Consider the following 23,307-nt stretch of genomic DNA (forward strand, 5'->3'; position numbering starts at 1 on the left):
TACTCAGAGTAGCATGGCAGTTTGCTGTGCCTGACTTACAAAACAACCAGCCAGAAAGCTGACTTTATGGCAACAAAAATGGTAACTCAAAAAAAAAAGCATTGGTTTTGCTCTTCAGAGAAAAACAATTGTATTTTATCTGCTATGGAAGCTTAATATATTCCTGATTGTATGTGTGCTACAGAAGGCTAAGCAATGCACAGCTCCTCATACCTGAAGAAAGATGGCAGAAATTGATAGAAAAAAATCTCAGCTGAAGGTGGCTGAGGTGACAGGAGCTATGGGAGGGCACCTTCCACCTTGCTGCCACCATCCACAGGGTAAGACCAGCTCTCATCAGCACTTTACAGCTTTGTACAAGTAAAAATGCTCTTACACAATTGCTAAAAACAGTGGTCCTGTTTTTTGAACAGTAAAATATCAGTCTCCTCAGCCTTGTCTTAAAATAGGTTACAAGCTATGACCATTAATTTGATACAGATTTCTTGCATAAAGTGTCTTTTTATAAAGTTTCACTTCATTCAATATCCTAGTAGAGACACTTCTGAGATGCAGTATTGGTCTGGAGAGGATCATCCTGGAAAGTTTTGTTTTGTTTTGTTTTGTTTTTTTTTACTTCAGTTTTATTTGATTTTGCTTGCTTGTTTGTTCAAAAACAGATGGACAAAACAAGAAACACAGTTAAGAAAAGGAAATTGTTGTTGCCTTAATCTCAGACTTTCGACAAGAGGCAACATTTCCTGTGATTTAGTATGGCAGATGGAATTGTATCTTCTGAGAGAGAGTGTAGATTACAAAACCTTCCTTCCTTATTGCTGCAGACATTAGTCAGCCCCAGCTTACTCAAGACAGCAGCAGGGATTCATTCCACAACTGTAATAATTCACAAAATAAAATGTTTGTTGGTTTTGGGGTTTTTTGCCAGAGACCTGATCTAGTGCTGGTAGTCTCAGAAATAAAGCTTTCGTTGCCTAAGGAGTGGTGTATGAAACAACAGCTACAAAGAATTCATTCCATTCCTGTCTTCCTGGACTGACAAATATGAGATCTATTGTGTCTGAATAGCATTCTTGAACTTAACAATGTGAGCTGCAGTGGCTAGTCAATTTGCTTTGGGTGCTTTCAGTCTGTTTTAAAGGGAAGTGTGGCCTGATGGATTTTATTTGGGTTAGTTTTTGTTTTTTTACTGAGTCCTTGCTGCTTCAGAGAAATCATTCCAGAAAGCCAGCCTAGTCAGTTCACTGCCTAGTCTTTTTATATAATGTCCAAAGTTACAGAGAAGATAAAGGTAGAGGAAATAAGGAAGATGGTTTCTCACATCTGAATAGAGTCTTAGTGGCAAAGTTTACATCTCCATTACATGAAGAACCACTTTTATCGGAGAATTTGGATCCTGCCAGCTGGTACATCAATAAGACAACTCTTAGATCATCTCTTGGAAGATAAGGCAAACTGGTCTGTGTTCACCATGTCTGTGACACTCATGGTTTATAGACCTCAAGTCATCTCTTCTCCAGGCTCAAAGAACCTCTGTACTCATGGTCACTCATCATGTGAAAACAAATCCAAACTATTTTCTGAATATTTTCTAGTTCTATTATATCTTTTAAGATGATCAGAACAGGACTGCACACCACACAGCTGCAGCATGGATTTCTAGAATGGTATGATGCTGCTCCCTATTTTATTCACTCACTTAGCCCTAATGACTAGAATATATTTAAGACTGTTGCTCAGCACTGCCATAGTTTCCCTAAAACTTCTTATTCTGAGTGAAACATCTCAATCTTGCATGATCACAATAAGCTTAAACCCATCATTTTGTATAAATCAATATCAACCATATACATAGTTAATTTTATGCTATGAAAGGAACTATATAAATGAGAAACTTTGTCATCTCTCTGAGGCATATCCATAATTTCAGCTCAAATATGCTCCAACATGCTCTCATGTTTTGATCTATTATTTGAAGGTCATTCTCATGGGATGGGAAGTATATACATGTGTAAATAAAGACTAAAAAAATTCTTCCAAAAGAAAATTTTTAAGTTCATGTAGCATTCATGGAGAATAAGGGCTTACAGTTCTGTGTGAAGATAAAGACTACTACTACTTACAGAATGGAATTAGAGCAAGCCTTCCTTACATAGTCTGCCCTCAATTAGAGCTGGGTAAATATTTCAAAAGTGTTTTAGGTTTCAGTCTTACCTCCTCATCTATAGAAAATGGACCCAATACCTGTAAAGGACCTTCATGCTATATCTGGGACACAAAGCTGACTCAAAGGTCTGCTGGTTGGTTGGGCAAACATTTAACAAGCTTCAAATAATATCATCTCATGTTTTCTCTATGCAAATTTTCATTAGAAAGTTGTGGTTATCAACATGCTCAGATTCCTGTTATTGTCCATGTGAAATTAGAAAAATAAAATCCTTCTGAAGCCCATTCCATTCTATCTTCACATGTTATCAAAGCTGGAAGTAGTCAGCTCTAATGCTCATTTTCCAACTGTCATCTTTTGCAAGTCCACTTATACACATTCACAGTGTTTTGTCTATCTTTCCTGCATCCCTCTCTGCATTTCCCAAAACATGTAATATGCATCAGGCTTCACTCCCATCTAGACTGGAAGAAATACACACTCTGATCCTATGACTCTGTTTGTGTAGGAGCAATCCCCATGGCCAGCTGATGATAGTCTCCATCCACTGCTCCAAGTACCTCAGGGAAGCCAAGAGTTGTCCCAGCATGGAGTGGTTGCAGCTAAGCCCTTATTGTCTCCTTTGGACCTTGGTAACTTTTGACAAGATAGGACTGCTTGCTTATGCATATAGTTATAAATTCTTTTTAATCCTGAAGGCAGCAGTGAAATTAATAAAATTCTCTCATTTTTTAAAAAGTACAGATAAAACACTTCATCATGTAGGTGTGCATTTACTGTGCACAATTTAGACAATTTATATTTTTTACAAAAGTTAAGTTTTCTGGTTTTTGAAATTGACAGTGTCAAAATGTGCATGATGAAAAGCATGAAGGATATATATATATCTTGAACTGACTATAAAAAACAGACATGAAAAATATGTGAGTATAAACATTAAACAAACCCTTGCCATCCCCAATTTCATAGTACAACTTTGTCAACACATTTCTTCCTTCCCCAATTCATGCAGAAACCTCCTTGCATTTTATAATCTAAAACCCAAGAGGTCATGACATCTCACTGAAAAAAAAGCCAACCAAAAAGAAAAAACAAAAGGGGGGGAGATGGGGGACCAAACAAAACTAAATTTACACCAAAATGTAAATTTGCTACTTAATTTAAAACTATTAGAAACCATGTTCTTTCAGCTGCTAAAAAACCTTTGCAGATAAAGACGGGGGGGGGGGAGGGGGGGGGGGCGCGGGTAAGAGGGGTTAAGCACTGAAAGAAACTGAGATGCCAAAAGAAATGTAGAGCTTGTGTGGGGATCAGGGACTCTTTTCTCAGCAATATGTTCATAAATTTTATCCTGAGTGTATATTGTGAGCAGAAAGTCAAGGATTTAATATTGCTGGCAGTAAGCCAGCAGCATGTTAGGAAGGTTTTATATTAACTCCCTACATACCAGTCTACTGGTGCACCTCAAATTGACCTGCACAGTGCCTTGCTACATCCATTCCAGCTCCCCCCTACCCAGACCTATTGGATCAGAGGGGACTTATAGAGCACCTTGCTACTCCAGCCCACAAGGTCATCAGTGACTGGCATCCACCCCATAATTCTCACTTTCTTCTGAAACACCCTGCAGTCTCTTTTGCTGAAGCTCAGCTCCTTCATGTCAACTCCCCATGACTTTTTGACTTTTCATCCCTGTTGCTTTCATAGCAGCCAGTCCTGATCCTCATTTGTCAGAGGAAGAACACTGGAAACCGCTCACCCAGGCTGGATTTGAAGTCACTTGAGTCATTCAGCCTGTAAGAACTATTAATCTCCCCTATCTGGAATTCCCATTAATTCCCTTGACAAGAAGTTGCTCATTAAAGTTATGCATAGTATAATATGCATATCTCATAGCACCAAAATGCTAACGTGTTGAAGGCCATATAAAGTAATCTGCAGATACAGAGGGAATGCTAGTTCATAGGAGTATGAGAACTGAATAGCATGCTATATTTTGTAAAAGCTGATCTTGGAAGTTGCCTTGTTGCTTTAGGAATGTATTCTGAATATTTCCTTAACCACAGGAATATCATTCATGTCATAGTGCCAGATTCAGTCACTTAAGGACTGACAAATATATTACCCTGAAGACAGTTCCAATGACTTCAAGGGGGGAATTGATCATGTTTTGGGTTTCTGAACCACAGTGAATACTCCTTTCTGCTCAGTGAAACATAAGATAGTGCCTGAAAAGAATAAAAATTTCCAGTTTAAATAGTTTGCAGTCAGTAACATGATTCTCTTTGTACTGAGGACTAACTTTCTTTCATTAGAGCTCCAATGTACATTACCCATTTAGGCACGGAGATTTGGCAGTGTATGTCTTCCATCAGTCCTGCTTTCTAGGTCACACAGCTTAAGGTACTGCCTAATTGCATAGGGAATTGTCTAATCAAGATGACTGGGCTGGAGCAGCTTGGAGGCATCAAAGCCGGCTCCCTGCCTTAGGACATGGTTTCCAGCCACAGGATTACTGTGTTAGCTATGTTTAGCAAAGCTGAACAGAGTGAGTCACAGCAGAAATTACAGTATTTGAAGTGAAAGTCCTACTGAGTGATGTGTGTTAAAAGAAATGCGCAAACTTTGTATTTGAGAACTTAAGAAAGCACCTTCTGATCTTGAGAAAAAGTGAAAGAATGGAAAAGGAGAAAAACACTTGCCATGAGACTGCAAAGATTTTCAAAAAGAAAATTACATCAGTATTTTTTTTTCCCAGTTCAAATCCAATAAAGGTTAGTTGCAATACTTTAACTCAGAAGTAAGCACATAAATCAATTAAACTATACCTATTCTTTATAATGTTTCATACAAAATTTTAATAATAAGCCCATTCTTCCTGCCTTCCTTGTCAGTAAAGCCTGTCTTTGGCCAGTGCATGTTTTATTATTTTGAGAAAAGCAATTAGCTATTTAGCTGGAACTGGTAAATTCAGGTGTAACTGGAAGGAGAATGGGACAATCTTCTCTCTTAGGAGCAAGCAATCTAGTTTTTAACAAATACTGAACACTAAAACTTTAGGTGAAGACAGCAGAATCTAGCTTAATCACAAATGGTTTTTGTCACCTGGATTTCCATTTTCCAGTCATCAACTCTTCATTCAGCCTCTTTCAAAATAATTTCTTAGTTATATGAAACACTGGTTCCTGAAACAAGAATTTTGTTATTCATTCTCAGGAGGCAGCTTAGCTAATTCTGTCTAAATCAATGAGTGGAAACAGATTCTATATGAATCAAACAGGTACCCAAAGATTCTTCTAATTATATGTTAATCCTATGGTGTTTGCATTTTTGTATGTATGTTTATACAGCAGTGAATGCAATGTGTATGTGCCTATAATCACAGGAGAGCAATGACCTTTAATGTACAGTATCAGAAAAATGCAAGGCTTTTGTCACCTTCCTTATTAGTTGGAGGTTCTCCACCTCACCATTTATATTTAACCAGTTGTTTCAAAGCTAGGTTTATACCATCAGTGTCTACATAGGGCCTAGGTTATGTTTATGAACTTAATTAAATATATAATGATCATTTTGTTTGCCATGGGGGGTGCCCATAGGAATCCAAAGGAAAGCTGGAAAGCTTCATAGAAAAGGAAGCAAAGGAGAACACTGAAAACAAATAAAGCTGAATAGACTCACCTGAATTACCCAAAGTGAAATTTCAGCACGGTACAGTTATCCACCCACAAATCATAATGAGAGCCCTTGTAGACTTTGCTAAGGTACAACTTTTCTACTACACAACTGGTTCTCTGTCAGAAGGAAAATGCCATCTACTGATTTCTAACATCCATTCAGCTGTAAATGTTCTTTCTGGGCCTCCTCAGTCAAATACTGTCTGCCTGAGCATAGTTATCTAACAAGATTTGATGAACGTATGCTGCAAGACAGTACTGCTTAAGAAAAAATGTTCTTGATACTATTACAAATGTTCCACAGCTGTGAGTTTTCCCAAAAGAGAAACTGTCTTTACAGTAACTATTGTGAAAAAATACTGACACATGTTAAGGTTTTCATATCCTATTTATTCCACAGAATCTTTCAATCTCTAAAATTTCCTGCTTGCCTGCTTGCAATGTATTTTGCAGCCAGTTCCATGAAAGCACTGTCACTTCCCCTTCTGCCTTTCTTCTTAAGGCTGCTGGTAACTGTACTGTAGAGAAGGTGAGTATTAACCTCTGTATACATCTGGCTGTGATATGGTTCTCCACAAACACTACCTTGATACACAACAATTCTGATTTATGTAGAGCAAACACATTAAGATTAAAGATGCATCCTCATTTCTCCTCACACACCATGCTAATTCAATCAAGTATGTTTTTTAATTACCTCTTATTCTGGAAAAAGAAAAGTAATACTGAATTTGATGAAGTCTTGTGATGTATGTCAAGTGTAGGCTGGAAACAAGCCTTGTGTAAGTCCTAGGACTTCCAGAGTGCTGTGCCATATGACTTAAAATAGCAGCACCAATGAATCACACTAATTCCTTTCAAAATTATGTAATGCTTCAACCCAGTGACATTATATAGTACCTTTTGGGAGACACTTAGAAAGATAAACTACTTGTCATCTGTAAACAAGGTTCCTCACCTTTTTAGGTTCCAAACAAATAATCGTAGATTTGTTGGCTATTTCAAGATCAATCTACATAGCCTCAGAATAGCAGAAAATTAATTCATCAATAGGAATTGACCAGGGTATAGTCCCAAAATTGCAGTTATATAAATTTAAAAAGCTATTTTTTGTTTGTGTGTGTCTGAGCACACACATAGGTGGCTAAATAATTTTGTGATGGTTTCAGACTTGCTCCCTGATGTGCATGATCATGAAATTAAGAACTTTTCATTCCAGTGCAAAGAAAATCTAAGATTACTGAATCCATTAGAATTGAGGAAATCAAAGGCTGAGGTGACACAAGCAGAGGCTTGGAAACTATGTCTCCTTTTCTAGATCTCTACTGCACTGAAAATTCTAACCCATGAAAATAGAATTTTCTTGGCATCTTTTTACATTCCTTTAATGTCTAGGTTTGAAAAATATTCCCTTATAAAGGATCAATCCTTTGTACACAGTGTGTGTGTTGCTATGTAGATTAGAGGGAGAAGAAAAGGAAAGAAAAAGAGAAGCAGTATAAAGAAGATAAACTCAGTTTGCCTGAGAAGGCACCTGTGAACCCCTCTGTGCACCACTGATTGTATACCTACTTATTTCCAGTGTGACTGCTTTAGAGCTTTCCATGAACTTGGCGTGGGATGGCAGTGAGCAGCCACCCCTAGACATGATTATGCAGGCTTTCCTTTTCATGAGCAATTCATTATATACACTTTCAATTAGCTGTCAGTATTAAACTTTTGTACCGTTTTAAAAAGAATGAACAATGCTTTAAAATGTGTGTGAAAAGCTAAAATATCTTTATTAAATGAAAGATACTCTGAATATCTGTAAAAACTGTGGATAATTGCCATGTCTTCCATAAAGCATTAAATTGTCAGAAAAACAATTGTTCAACTTAGTGGCTCAAGCACCATGAAAAGCAGGATTTGGATCTGAGTTCTTATTCTAGTTCTTCCCAGTAATTTTATTCACTTAAGCCTATTGGAGTGGGTCAAGAAACCCCCTGGAATAAAGAGTTTGTGAAATGTCTGGCACTTGCTTCTTCACTTGGACACTCTGGGAGTCAAGGAATAGATGTAGAATTTGACTCACTCAGTACCAGCCTTCTTCATCTGAGTACTGGAGTAAAATCAGCAGGACTATCCTTCCCCTAAGCAAATTCAGATGTCTTAGACAAAACAACTTCTTGTACATATTCCACTCTATCCCTGCCTGGCACCCCTATCCTGCAGACAAGGACAGAATTAATCTTCCATTCTCCATTCACAGCAAATAAAGAATACAATGTTCGCTTTGCATCATTTTCATCTTTCATCTTAATTATCACTGCGGAGACTACAGAAATCATTATCTTTATTATGATGAATGTCCAATTAGCATTTCCCATATAAATTTCAGATCATGAAGGAGTCTGTAATGGATAATGCAAATTCCTAATGGTCTTTTTTTTTCCTAGCTGAAAAATTGAGGTGCTTAACAAAATGAAATTTAATCTGAGCCATTTTGAAACAAGTCAAGAACTTTAATTACTTGACAGGGAGGAGGGAAAGAAGATACTGAAACTAAATCTTAAAAATGGGCATATTTTAAAAGACCTTGCTTTTGCAGCCCATTTCTCAAGCTTTCTCCTTCAGATAACTAAACACTTGTCTGGTTGTGCTCAATAAGTTTTAAACTATTGTGAAAGCTGATAAAGCAATTTCTTTTATTAGTTCTACCATTTACTAAATCAAAAAATTTATTCCAAGAAAACATCCTGTTGTCTCTAATACAGTATTTTAATAGATTCCCATCCATCTCATGTAGTGTGAAATTTGCAATAATTACATCATTGCCATTGCAAGGCCTTAAGAGACACAACTCCTCCGTGGTGCTGGTTGAGGCACAGAGGTGTGGTAGAGATACAACAGTTGAATTCCCTTAGGGTCGTTTTGGGTTGGGGAAAATTAATTCAGCTGGTCATTTTAGAAGCTTCTCAAGTATTATTTGCACATAGGAGCAAACAAATCATGGGGTCCATGTAGGGTAGCTTGTCATCTCTAATTATGAATGGTAACTATTTCCCTAAGCCAGGAAAAATCAGACCTTTGCAGATGCCCTCCTATCTAAGATAGCAGATAACTGTAGTGACACAAAGGAAAATTCTACCTGGTCCAAAAATGAAGTAGAGAACAGCTGTCTAGACCCTTTTGCTTGTTTTATCTCCTCTTTCCTTCTCTTTTTCCAGGAAAATTTTACCTCTTCTTCTAGCCTATGTGGCCTGGAAGTAGCTCTTCAGACTTTCCAAGAGCCTTATCCCATGGCATGAGTGAACACACAAACCTGTACATACACCCTTCCCCATACTCTCTCTCTCCTTTCCTCTTTCCCCACACACTTTCCTATCCTTCACTAATAGGTTCCAAGGTACAGGTTCAATATCTTGTTGATGAGATATGCAAGTAGAGGTGCTGCATTGGCTTCATGAGTTGCAGTGAAATTTCAGTGAAAGAACTTGGCAGCCTTGGGATGCTCACCTTCAGAAAATGCCATTTCAGTCAGCAACCAGGGTAAAATTGTTCATAGGAAGTGATGACTTTAAACTTAAAATTTCTCTTGTAGCAAAATATTCTGTTAATTACCAAGCAAATTTTCTCTCTAGGAAGGTATTCTTTTCTAAGAAGATGCTGTTCAATTATTTGTAGTGTGATTTTCTGCAGTCTGTTCAATCTTTGTTCTGGTCAGGACATGAAACAGAACTCCAAGAATTTTTACTTGGCTTTGATACTGGTACAGGCTGCTTGTACCACATAGTTTTGTTGCATATAACAACTTTTGATATATGTCAATAATTTATAATTCTTTTTAGGCCTTCTTGGGTCCATTAAGTGGAGGAATATAATTATTGATGTTTCATTACTGTATTATAGTATGATATAGATCTAAGTTTAATTATAGCATATGTGGCTGATGCATGATATTGAATTAGAAGAACCTTATAAGCCCCTGTTATTCTAATTTCATTCTCTGTGCTTATTATTCATATAAATGTGTAATTCATTTCTGAAACCTCCTTTAAGCTTCATCTCAATTACATCTAATGGCACCAACAATTATTATTCATCTTAAAAAGCACTTCTTCACATCTATTTGCATAGTAATTTTCATTATTTTTCATTTGTTTTTCTCTCTGAGAAAGAATCATGGAGGATTATCTGAGTGACTCTGATTTCATCCTCTTATATTACCTTGTTTCTTTTGTTTTCTGCAGCTGTTGGATAGGCAGCATGTCTCCTTACTGATGAGATTTTTGTTTCTAACATTTCTTTAATGCTCTTATCCTGACCCTATTTATATGCATTTGGATGTTGAGAACTACAGTCCATCTTTTAGGCTATTTTCCTTATTCTAGGGTCATGTCTCCACTGCACCATAATTACACAGCACAACTGCACCCTTCCATAGCTTATGTATTCCTTACAGTTAGGACATATGTGTTTTGGATGCACAGTGACAGATTTACAAAATCTTCAACTGGTTTAGGAGTCACTTAGACCAGAATCATACATATGATGTAATTAACTGAGCTTTACAGAAAAGAATTGACATCTTTATTAAATTAACTACAGGGAATGCAGGTTAAGATAATGAACTTTTGTTTATCATTTTCACTTGTTTTTAGACTGTTTACTAATGACACTGTACAGCTTTGCTCTATGTGGTTTTTTTGCCCACTATTCTACTTCAATATAGTGGAGAGGAAAGTAGAATTATCCAAGATTTAAATTTTGCTAAGTTTCATGACAACAATTTGTGAGGAACCTTATTAGTGCCATCTAGGTGGCAAAAATGTAGTCTTCAGTGAACACCAGGGAAAGATGTTATAAATTACTTAAACAGAAAAAAAATCTTGTCTGAGTAGTGAATTCCCTGCTGTCTACTTAAGAGCTCCTTCCAGTTGAAACTTGATTCACTATTTCACATTTCATTTTTTCTCCAATTCATTATATTCACTTCACTCCATGTCTATACAGATTGCCCGGTGTTAAATATAGGTTATGACATTACTTTGTCTTTAGCCACTGAAATAAATTATTTTTCTGAATAAAGTCTCTCTCTATGGTAAGGTTTATTATCATTGGCCAGAACAACATAGATAGATGGGTATAACAGAAGGGACATGAGATCTACAAACAAGGAAGAATATATAACATTAATTTAGGGTCTGCTTATTAAATAATGAAGGAAGATGGCTTTATAGATCTATAATTCTAAATTATGGTCTCTTAAATGCCCATCAGAATATATGAGAAGTCGAGACAGTTTTACTGCCCTAGCAGATAAATAACCATACAGTCAAATGTTCCTGATGGAAAGTGCAGGAGCAAATTGATGGATGGACATCTGCAGCACAACAGCTGATTTTTCAAGTTAAACTCATTAAGACACCTTAATAGTGATTGGCAAGTTCCTTCAAACAGAATGGCAAATAGGTGAACAGGAGTCTGTTTAAGAAGCTGTCATGTCCCTGATTAGGAGTGAAAGCCATGTCTAATCTGTTTGCTGGTAAATCTGCGTGTTGTGCAAACAAATTTAGCTATTTCACATAGAAAAAAAAGTGCTCCAGTGAAGCCAGGTGTTATCTGAAACATTCTCAGCCTAAGCATCCTGGGCACACCTGTGCGAGACAGTTTCAAAACATTTGGAGTCTACAAGTAAAAAAAAAAATCTTACAGACTGTGCAGCCTAATGTTTAGAGCCAAGGGAAAGAGCTAAGAATCTCTGCATTTGTTTATATCTCTGTCCCCTCTCTGTCCCCTCTCTTTTCTTAACATTGTTGTTCAAGCTTGTCCCACTGTGAAAAACAGTCCAAATGATGAAAACCTGTCTGTATTTTGATGAGAAATTACAAGATTTAACCTGTCAGATCCTATTTCTATGCAACTGAAGACAAAGGAAATTTATTACTGACTTTCATGGGTACAGGAACAGAACTTTAAGGATTTTGAAGTCGCTTCATCCAAAATACTTAAGCATACGTAAGTGTAAAGCCGACCACAATGAAATGGTTTCACCATACTCAGTCTTCAGATGCTTGAAGAAATCTTTTCAATGGCTTTATAAGCCATTTTTTCTTATAAACCATGTTTTAGTAATAGAAAATAGTTGTCCTACTAAAGAATATTTTGCTGCTTTTTCCCCCATCAGAATAATAGTATAAAAAATAACAAAATGCCTTTGCATCAGTAGCTCTTAGCACCTCCCTTGAGCAACTGTGTGCTATTCACACAGGCGTATTTGCAAGAGGAAAGAATAACGTTACAGAGGAGACAGGGAAGATAGTATAAACCTTAAAAACTATGAGCAAGGAAAATGTAAGTAGTCTAGCTCTTAACAAGTGTCAGACAATTTTGAAATAAGATGCCTCTGAAACAATTTTCTTCATGACCCCAACAGGTAGTAGTTTGCTGGAGTGAAAATGATTTGGATAGCTTTAACTTTTTTTATTCAACTGAATGCACCGATAGATATTCTCCCTATCCATATTTTAATTGTAGCTAATTTTTGGCCCACAGACAAACATTTTACTGCTTTCTTCCAATCAGAATAATGAGTCAAATAACTTTTCTCTCTCATGGAATGCCAGTAGAATTTAAACATTTCAGCAAATATGTATTTATAGGAGTGCAGCATGGTGACTGTTTAACAATATTTAGCAACAACCTATAACAGAAACCTCTCTAACAGGTGTCTGTTGTGTCGGTGTAGGAGGGTATGCTCATTAGCAGATGGTAATAAGATCATTTTCCATTAGTTTGATAATTAAGGTACATTTTTGATCAACTATACAATTTGGAGAAAGAGTTTCTGTCCTGTGAAAAGCAGTATGAGCTCTTTAATGAACACAAGCAGCCTGGGTTTTCATTGTTATGTTTCCTGTGAAAGCTCATACTGCACACAGACCCCTCACTCTTTGCCTCCCCACATAAATCACATATTTCTGAGGCACAGGATTTGTCTGGTTTTCTGAAATTCCTGCCAGATGTCATTTTACTTTGTCACTCGAGAACATAAATAATCTGGTGCCAGCCAGGCAGACTTTTTCCTCCTTTTTTTCTGACTAAAAATAACCAAGTACTGCAGAAATATCCCTGTTTCATAAAACTATACCAGTGAAAACCTATTCTATTTATTGTGAAAAAATGTTCATTTTGTACAGTAGCTCCTAATAATATTATGTATTTAAAAATAATCTGTTGCCTTTAACTTAGCCATCATGAGGCAGATGGTTCAAATATTTAGCAGAATGCTTTTCTTTCTCGAAAATGTCGTTTTCTAAATCTGCAATTTTCTGCAACAAATATCTAACAAATTTTCAGGCATAAAACCTAAGTAAAACATTTTGTGTCTGTCAGCCCGAATCTGTATATTGCATCCTGTATACTCTATCCTCCTAATAATATTGTTCATAATTTTAAATAAAAGAATGATTTGGGAACAATTCTACTTTAAAAGTCCAAAGCAAGAAATATATATGACCACATTGCATAAAAAGCATGAAAAGCAGAGTTCTCTAGTTGTCCTTAGTAAACTTGCACAGGATGCAGAAGAATGGTTATAGTTTTTTTCACATGAGAGAAATTAAAAGATACAGTGGCATTCTAAATATTAGGTAAACATCAGAAAATATTAGGTAGACACATCATGCAATGAGTGAGCAATTGTCCCATGGTTTGAGTGCAAAGGGTTATAATAAATGGCTTTATATCAGCCTGGTGAGCAGTCACCAGTGGGATCCTTCAGGGCTCCTTTCTAGAGCCAGTTTTCCTCAATTTCTTCATAGGAAGTTTAACAAAGAGATGTACCAGATTCTGCACCTGTGCTGGGACAACCCTGGATGGAGGCACAGACTGGATAATAAGATGCTGAGGAGTGACAAAGGTAACTTTGCTTGTTCAGCCTGGAAAATAGGGGGCTGAGGGGAAATATTGTGGTCTACAACTCCCCCACAAGGGGAAGCAGAGTGGCAGGAACCAGTCTCTTCACTCTCTTAACCAGTGGCAGGACTCGAGGACAGGGCATGAAACGGAGTCAGGGGAGGCTTAGGTTGGATATCAGGAAAATGTTAGTCACCCAGGTGGTAGTTGAGCCCTGGAACAGGCTCCCCAGGGAAGTGGTCACAGGACCAAACCTCACAGAATTCAATGAGTTTGGATAACTCTCTTAGGCACATGGTGTGATTCTTGGGACTCTTTTGTGCAAGGACAGGAGATGGATTTTGATGATCCTTGTGGATCTTTCCAATTCAGGATGCTCTATGATTAGTTGCAGCTTAAGTTAGCCACTTGTTACTAGCTGTAATTTTTTCTTGTAATAACTTCCTACCCAGTTGCTACAGATTATGTATCAGCCCCAGTATTATACTCCCCTCTGAAACAGGAAGCCCAAAATACCATGCAAGACTAAATAGATTATATGTCCTATCACTGCATTGAAATCAGTAAGTGGCTAAAACCTGATATTTCAATGCTAAGTAAACACTACAGACAAGGCATCAACATGAATAACAGGCTGACAACTATTACTTCAGAATGAAATATCATCCTGGCAACACTCATAGCCAGCTATCCATTGCTTCGTGCTTTGGATTGGGAGCTCTTTTAGTGAATTCAGGAATGAGTCTGATCTTTGCCTATTAAGCCTTTTGCCCATCAGACCTGAATAGCCCACATAAAAAACTTCTAATAACAGAACTCAGCATCACTGTTGAGTTAATGAACTGTTAAGTGCTAGGTGGATTATGTTGGTTTTAAGACTGGTCCAGAACAGCAAAATCACTTCGTAGAAAAAAAAATATAATTACAATAATAATTACAAAAACATTAATAATATCCGCTTTTATAGATGTTTAATCTGTAGAAATCTGGATAATTTATAGCCCCTCATATAGTTTTAATAAGTAGAAACCAAAGTAGTTTATAGGAAAAATATATTTTGAATACTGTTGTCTTCTCTAGTAGCCATGCAATGCACCAGCTGAAACAGACTTTTTGGTTAAAGGCAACACAACTGAATTCAGGTTGAAATATTTAATCCATAAATAATATAAATAAATAATGCCCTTGTTGTGGAGTAAGGAGACATCAAAAAAATGTAAAACATGGTTAACTTAAAACCCAGTTGACCAAGTAGAATTTTCACTGAAAATGTGATTGCTAAGTGAGTCTGATTAAGCATCCCAAAGTTCTATTACTTTATATTTTCTTAGATTCAGCCTGTTTTGCTTAGTTGGTTTTCTGCTGAAGAACAATCAATGTGAAATCACAGCAAGAAAGAATGGCTTTGTGATTTTGCCAAATCCAGGATTTTCAAGACAGCTCACAAGGATGTTTAATTTCACTTCAAGGTCAAAATAGTAAAAATTATGGAACATAAATTGCACATCTTCTTACAACTCACAGCTGTGTGAGAAAACTCTTGTTTTGCTGATCTACATCAGCTGCATTTCATGGCTTTCAAATATCTCCAAAAAGCACCAAAATATCATTGAACTTCATCTAGACCTTAGATAGCCAAATTGAATCTTCTTTCTCTCATTCTTCTGTCTTCTTTTCCATCTTCATTAACCACCATGTAAAAGAATCAATTCAACCATAATCTTAATCAAAAAAGAAATTATGACATTTTTGACATGTATGTTCTATACAAACTTCTGGCCATAAATGGGTACTGGAATTCCTGCCCTAGGAAACCTTATGTTACCACTCAGTAAATAGTGATCACATGCTTTAAAATCTGGTATGGAATATAGAGTTTAGCCATTCACAATAATAGGTGCAGTTCACAAGAATTCTAAGAAAATTTGAAAACATGCCATCCTGATGATATCCAGAACCATACAACCTTTGCAGAAAATATATTGTGATCTGTAAAGAAAAACTTGCACTGTGTATGGTTAGCATGGAATTCTCAATTTCCTTTTTCTTAGAGGAGCAATAAGAAGGACAGGTTTCTCTTTGTCTCATTTTTGTCAGCTTCAGTGCTGGTAAGTCACAGAGCTTCAGTAGGTATTGCCATGGAAACCTACAACTAGTACTGTACAACTTATCTTTGTTAACATATTACACTGTTTGAAAGGTCCTTTTTCTGTTCGGGGAGTTTAAGGGATGAGAGAGAAATATCTCCAGATCAGTGCCAACAGGAAATCATGTTCAGACTTGTTTTTAAGTCAGTCGGATTCTGGTTTTCTGGTCACCCACCCAAAATTAGTTTTTTGAGCCATATTCATTACTAAGGTCTTAATTTAACCTGGACATTTTATCTGTACATCTTTCAACATGTTTCAAGAAGGAAATAATTTATTGAATGTGGACTCTTTTGTTATCATTTGCTACATCCAAATCTATTCTTGGCTTCATCATCACCTTTAGTTACTGTCCACAGCCATAGGGTTTTGCAGCCCTGGAGGGATCAGATGGAATATAAATGCAGTGCTCTACACCTGATTTCTATGAAATAATATGCACATAGTACTGCTATACAAATAGAAAACCTGCTGCATTCACAAATTTGCCATGCTTCAGTCTGCTAAAACTTTATTTGGCACAGTATGGAAACTCAATTAATATTGGAAGTTACACTGCCTAATGTCACCCAAGTTGCATCCAATTATTTTTTCTTAATACCTTTTGTTTAATCCCAGTTTAACCTAAAAGAGTGGGGCCAGTGTCTTTCCCCTTTCACCAGCCCTTTGACAGGAAGGCAGGAATCTCTTGGACAGTCTCAGCATGGAGGCCACTGGCATAGAAACAGCTGTAACCCTTTTACCTTTCCAAAAAGCAGTTCTGTTGCTCTGATGCAAACTAAAGAATATTGAAATTTGACTGTTTGATAGATTTTGCTATATAGGAGTCTCATTCAAATTAATCATCTTTAATTTGTTTTTATATTGGGATTTCCCAATAAGTTTTCCTGGACCCGGGGCTCCTGATCTCACAAAAGAAAATGCCATCACGCTAAGAAAAAATAACTATAGGGAGCATCTGCCTTACACTTTGTTACTATGGAGTATGGTGGAATAATACACAAAAGGAGATCCCAAAATCCGAAACAAGCCTCCTCCAACCTTACTTTCCTTCAGAGTTTGATTTAACTAGATCACATTAACAGAATTCTATTCATAAATCTTTGCAGGTCATTAACTCCCAGTTATTGAAGGGAGAGAAAATCCAATACTACCATCACCTCTGCCTAGGAAATAATTAGCAGAGTACCTTTAACACTGAGCTGTCAAACGAATATCCAAAAGGGGTTCATGTTAATTTTTCCTATAAGCAGAAGCTTCTGTACAGTCAGGGGAAAAAAGTTTAGTTGCAGAGAAGTAGCAGTGCTTTAGCTTCTATCCTGATTTCAGTTAGGGTAGAGTTAATTTCTTCTCAGTAGCTGTTGCAGAGCTGTTTTAGATTTGCAAGCAGAATGGGGTTGATAACACACTGATGATTTAGTTTTTGCTAAGTCATGTTTTTCCTGAGTCATAGACTTTAATTCTTTGTCTCATGCTCTGCCAGTGAGGAGGTCTGTAAAAGAAACTGTGAGGGAGTACAGCTGGGACAGGTGACCCAAACTGACCAAAGGGATATTCCAGTATATAAGATGAGGAGGGTTACCTGGAAGGGTGACTGATCTGGTTGGAAAAGTGAAAACCAACTCTTTTAGACACACTAACAAAAATTATATGATACTAACTAATCACAGCTAAAAACCTGGTTCTGTGGGATGTGAAGTGCTTCAAGGGAACAAGGCATTGTTTAAATACACTGTAAGTTACATGTCTGACATATGTGCGAGGTCTGAGCTGTCTGCAATGTGGAGAATTTGTCTTTTGCATTGTTATAAAGCTCTCCCTAATTGCTCCCCTACCGAGTTGCTATTGGTTCAGCTTTGTGCAACTCATTCCTTACCAATTTATTGATCTCAGCAGCAGCAAGGCTCTTCTCAAGCCCTTTGATTGAAAGATGATGCCTGTTAATAACACCCCATATAAAATGAAAGAAGACCCCATTGTGCAATTAAAATCTGTGCATGTATTCTGAAATTCTTGATACTTTACATAGATTTCTCTGCCTACTTAGGAGCTCTAAAATGTCACAGAGTAACTTCCTTTTATTTTGGTAGTAATTGATTGCTGCATTTCAAACTGTGCAAAAAAAATTGGTCCTGAGATTCTTCCTGATGTATTTTACTCCCATATTCTATTTCTGAATCCTGTAGTTTTGAGAGTTTACTTATGTACCTCTAAAAGTTTAAACATTATTTATTTCCAACGTAAAATGATTGTAGGAAATTGCTTTCTGCTGAATCCTTGGCTCATGACTTAATATACCCCTCCATGTGTTTTTTCTGTGGTTTATATTTGGGGACGTAATTTTTATTAAAATGCATACCTGTTAAATACATCCATACACATTCACAAAGGTGTAGTACAACACCAGAAGTGAGGCAGCTTACTCTTTATGATGCTAAAAATGAACAGAATATTTCAGCCACACTCATCAGTTTTTAGAACTTTCTCACACTGATTTGGTCTACCAAAGGCAAAGCATCAGATAAACAGGCACCTGCCACTAAACCTGCTACTGCAGTCATCCAAGCAGGTGGGTCTGTCCATCTGGGACAGGCTGCTGCTGAGTTGTCTGCAGGCACCATGCCACCACTTTTGCACCTGGGTCAGTCTGTCACACTTCCATCATCCCCCCCATCAGGACTCTGGCCATCCCATTCCAGCTGGTGGAAGAGGAAGAAGATGAAGAATTTGTTGTAACAGTGGCTCAGAAGAACTTGCAGACAGGCTTAAATGCCCAGGAGAGATACCTGTGAGTGTTCAGGCCAAAAATCTATGTGCCAAAGTGACACAGACTCTAATTTCCCAAGGTGATAACTTTGGCTGCAATTGCACTTCCAAGAACTGTTGCTCATTCCCCTCCTTAGCCTGGCATCCCATTGAGCCACTAAGTTAGCCTGACACAACTGCTGAGGTACCTGCTCTATATCAGGTCAGTAAAACCAGTAGTAAAATAATCCTCTGGGACAGCATCATAAGGCTCCTTAGGATGGAGCTGCTGGAAGGCTCCCAAAAGTCTGCATGTAATGATTCCAGCCAAGGCACCACTGTTCAGGGCCTTGTACCTGGAAGGTACTATCAGGAAGAACTAATCAAGCAGCAAGAGCTCCTTCTAAAATTTCTCAGCCAGGTTAGAGAGGGTAATTTAGCCATGAAATTGGTCCAGGAAAATAGTCCCCTGGTTGCCTTATCTTGGGTTTCTGCAAAGAACAAGCTTAGTGCCATTGAAAGAGCCTCTTGGCAGCAACACCGAGCCTCAGAATGGGGGTAAGGAGGGGGTTACATTTTCAATTTTTTAAATTGTATTCAAGCTAAATGTTTAAATTGTATTTTTAAAATCATCTCATAATAAAACAGAAATCTTACATAAACAATTAGAACAATTATGACATAGGGAGCAATGACTGATGTGCTATGTATATAATGCACGTCACACTTGGGCAACTGTTTGACTCTAATTTTCTTTCTCACCCCAGTCACCTGTTTTTTGATTTTTACAGTAACATTTGTATTTTTTACCGATTTTGCAAGCTAAATATTTTCTGATGACGTATGTTGTAGTTAATAAAGTGATAGTCAGAAGCTCTTGAGTAATCTGCCCAAGGCATTTAGCAATAATTTGCTTGTTCTGTAACCTAATAACCATTTTACCTTCAGGGTACAATAAAGCAGAAGTGCTAATTCAGTAGTGTTAAAGAAAGACTAATTATACTGAGGACACATCCTCTTCTGAGCTTAGTCACTTGTGACCTATTGTGAAGCTACCATAGAAAAGCCAGGCACTCTCCTGTGCTGAATTATTCATGGGCTTATCTGCTTCAAGCGTCTGATGGAAGCATTGTTCATATGGTTCTATTCATCATCTCACTACACTCAGCTCAGCACAATTTAAGAAGTATTCAAGTCATGAACATCCAGGTAGGGAAACACAGATTCATATTCTATGTGATGTTCATCTGATTTTCAAAAAAGTCAATCCATTTCTGTATAAATGAGACACAATGTGTGAGAAAAGAGTGAGAGGGAAAATCTCATGAGCAAATGTGTTAATGAGTTATCATCATAGGCTGCACTAAGATGAAATTACCTGTTCAGCTAGAGAGCCCAAAATCTCCCCTTACTTTATACCTACAGGGGTGTAAAAGTCCCTTTAATTCATGAGCCGTTTATTGTCATTATCGCAGGAATCCAAGGACTGTACAAACAAACAAGAAAAAGTCTTCTGAAATTGGATTTATGTATTAAATAAAACTAAAATGTACATTGCCAGCATTCAAGCAGAAAGCCTCTAAGTTATATCAGCAGCAAGACAGAATTCCTTCACACACTGTCACGTCCAGTGCACATCAGGTCTTACTTGAGACACCAGAAGGAAATTCAGTCTCTGTACATTCAGTTCTTTACTCAAAAGCTGAACCAGATAAGTATGGTACAATTTTGCTTTACATTAAGGGATGTGAGTGCCCATAAAAATAATTTCAGATGGTACCAAACAGTCATAATGTAGTAACATACTTAAATGCTATTAGTGTTGGATACAGCTAAAAGCAATAATGAGGAGGAATGCTGTTTTACAGCACTGTGTTTAAGCCACCCAGACTCAATTAGGCAACTTTTTTCCCTGTGAAAATTGAAGCATAAGAAAGAAATCTTTATTCCCCTATATATAATAAATCATTGTGTAGGGATTTCTGTGTAAAAGCAACTGAGGTATTTAAGGCCTTGACCATGCAGAGTGATTTAAATCTAGTGAGTTGCTTCATATTTTTATACACACTTCAATTTGAACAGGATGAAAAGTACTGGGCATATGTAGACCCTACATTCTAAACCTGTTAACACATTGTGTGCAAGTAATTTACTGATGCTGCCATCTCAGGCATCACATTCTTAAGTTCTTACCAGAGGCTGACTGAAATGAGGCAGGAGGGATGGTCTGTTCCTCTCAAACCTCACATGCTGCCCAGAGCTGCTACTATGAAGAATCCATCATTTTAACCCATTCACAAACCTTTTTTTTTTAAAATGTGCTGTCTCGGGTAGATAAAGCTACAGTCTGTCTGAATAGAGCTCCAAACTGAATGGAAAACCAGCAAAGTTCACTTTACTAGAACTGTTTTCTAGCTCAGATAAATTGAATTGAAAATGTGGAGGAAGAGGAGGAGGACCTAGCCCCAGTGGCTGCATATGTCTGTACATATATATGTATGATATTTATATCACAGTACTAAATTTATAATACATTGAGCTGGTATGTTCTAAAACAACCCTTATGTTTAAAAATTAGCTAAATGCTTTAGCAGATGCAATCAGACAAATGCAGCTGTCTGAATGTCACCCTATGTTCCAAATATAAGCATTTGTATTTATCATGGTTCAAGGGAAAAAAAAAAAAGCCCAAAAACCAAGGGATTTTTGCTAGGTGTTGATGTGGCTAAATATGGACCAATCCAGCAAGTCAATACATACCAGTTGTATTTCTCTCTCTGACTGAGCTGACTTGCACTTCACTGTGAAAACATTAAAACTCTTCCTCATTGATCCATTTGTTTAGTTTTGAATTTGTCCTATTAACAGATTTTCTGTTAGCCTCATAATGAAACAAGGCACTCACTAAGAGAAACAGTAGGGGGTTTCTCTGTGAAATTTCAGAGCAATGAAAAGAATGGTATTGTATGAACTAACTGCTTTCAAATGGTGAGAGAGGAGACCAGATGCTTCCTTATGCATGCAACTCTCATGAACAGTGGTGTTTTATAGGGAAACCAATAAAGGAGCTTGCAGCAGAGTGCAAAGCAAGCAATGGAGACCTCATTGCTTATCTGGTTTTTCCACCCTCAAGGTGGACTAATGCCACTCCATTTAGATACAGTCATGTCAGAGTAGCAGATCAGGGTCACATCTTTGTATTTTTATGGCACTCTATTCCAAATAAACATCACAAATGTGAATACTATTGCACTGTATCACGTGCAAACCTGAGGCTCTGCCACTACCACAAAGGTGGGGCTAGGGAATAATAGGGGTCAAAAGAGAAATCGAGAGATACATTGTTCATGGCTCAATGAGGGAATAAATATCCCCTTCTTTTGAAGCATCCATGTTGGATTTTGCCTGAGACCATAGGTTTTACAAAGTTTATTCTTTCTGTAAAGAGCAGCACAGCAGGTTCTCATGTGCTGCATGATGCTGCCTCAGCTCTGTAGCTCCCCCGCTTAAACCAGAACTCCGTGTGTAGGAAGAAAACATGATGAACAAAAGCCCAAGTGAAAGTAAAGTCTGTCCTAGTTCAATCTCTTTTAGTGCAAAATGCCTTGAATATATAGTTAGCACCAATATTTGCCCCTATTATGAAAACCAAAATGAAAATTCTTCAGGAAAATATCTATATACAAGGATAATAATAAAGCTTCAGATCAGGAATTCTTGTTCATGGGAACAGATCCATGAGATCTACATTGCAATCCAAAGGGTTCTATGATTAGAAATCTTACGTGGTCTTATTTGATCTGCATATGAATTTACATTCCTTCTGTATTTTCCCTTAAATTAATGCTCTGCAGCTGGAAACTTATCTATCCATCTGTTTCTGTACATACAGAATTAACTTTATGGACAGAAAGTGCCAAGCCCTGCACATTTAGTGCAAAGGTAATGGAAGGCACACTAATGCTTCCACTGCCCACACTGGATATTCGACTACCACTGCCAAAACTCTTCTGACATTGGTCACCCTGTCTCCCACATGCTTACAATTGTGACATTCCTCCTTCCAGCACTGACCCTCTCTTTAGCTGTCCTGGGTACATTCAGCATGCTATTGGTACCTCAGCAGGCTCTTTTTGTCGCTGTGCTGTAACACTTTATAGCTGGCTACTTCAGTGTATTTGGACAAATAGTCAGTCATGTCCCTAGACTGCAGTTGTTCCAGTGCTCTATTTCCTTATTTTCTCATCCTAATGGTTGCATTGGTGTTTTAGAATAGGTTGCTATATGGTCTCTGTGTCCAGACAATGGATCTTCTTTGAGTACACTGAAGAGGCTTCTCAGCCTTTCTCTGTGTTTCCCTGCAAGGAAACAAGGGCCCGTGGGTGAGGTGGTGGGGACCCATGGCCCCTCCTGGCAGAGAGGTGCAGTGCACACTAGGGACCAGATCAGGCCATGCCACAGAAAGAATCACAGTGTAGGTAACATCTTCCTGTACCATCAAAGAACATATTCAGCTCCCTGTATACCTTAGTCCCTCCAGGTGCATGTGCCTTCTGCAGGACCCTTACAGAGCATCTCTTCATTATTTTTCTGCCTCTTTTCTGTCACAGTCCTCTCATTACATGTGCAGTCCTGCAAATGCAAAACATAAGTGGGCTGTAAGGACAAGTGAGTT

Source organism: Cinclus cinclus, chromosome 6 (assembly GCF_963662255.1).
Source record: "Cinclus cinclus chromosome 6, bCinCin1.1, whole genome shotgun sequence".
In the NCBI taxonomy this organism is placed as follows: Eukaryota; Metazoa; Chordata; class Aves; order Passeriformes; family Cinclidae; genus Cinclus; species Cinclus cinclus.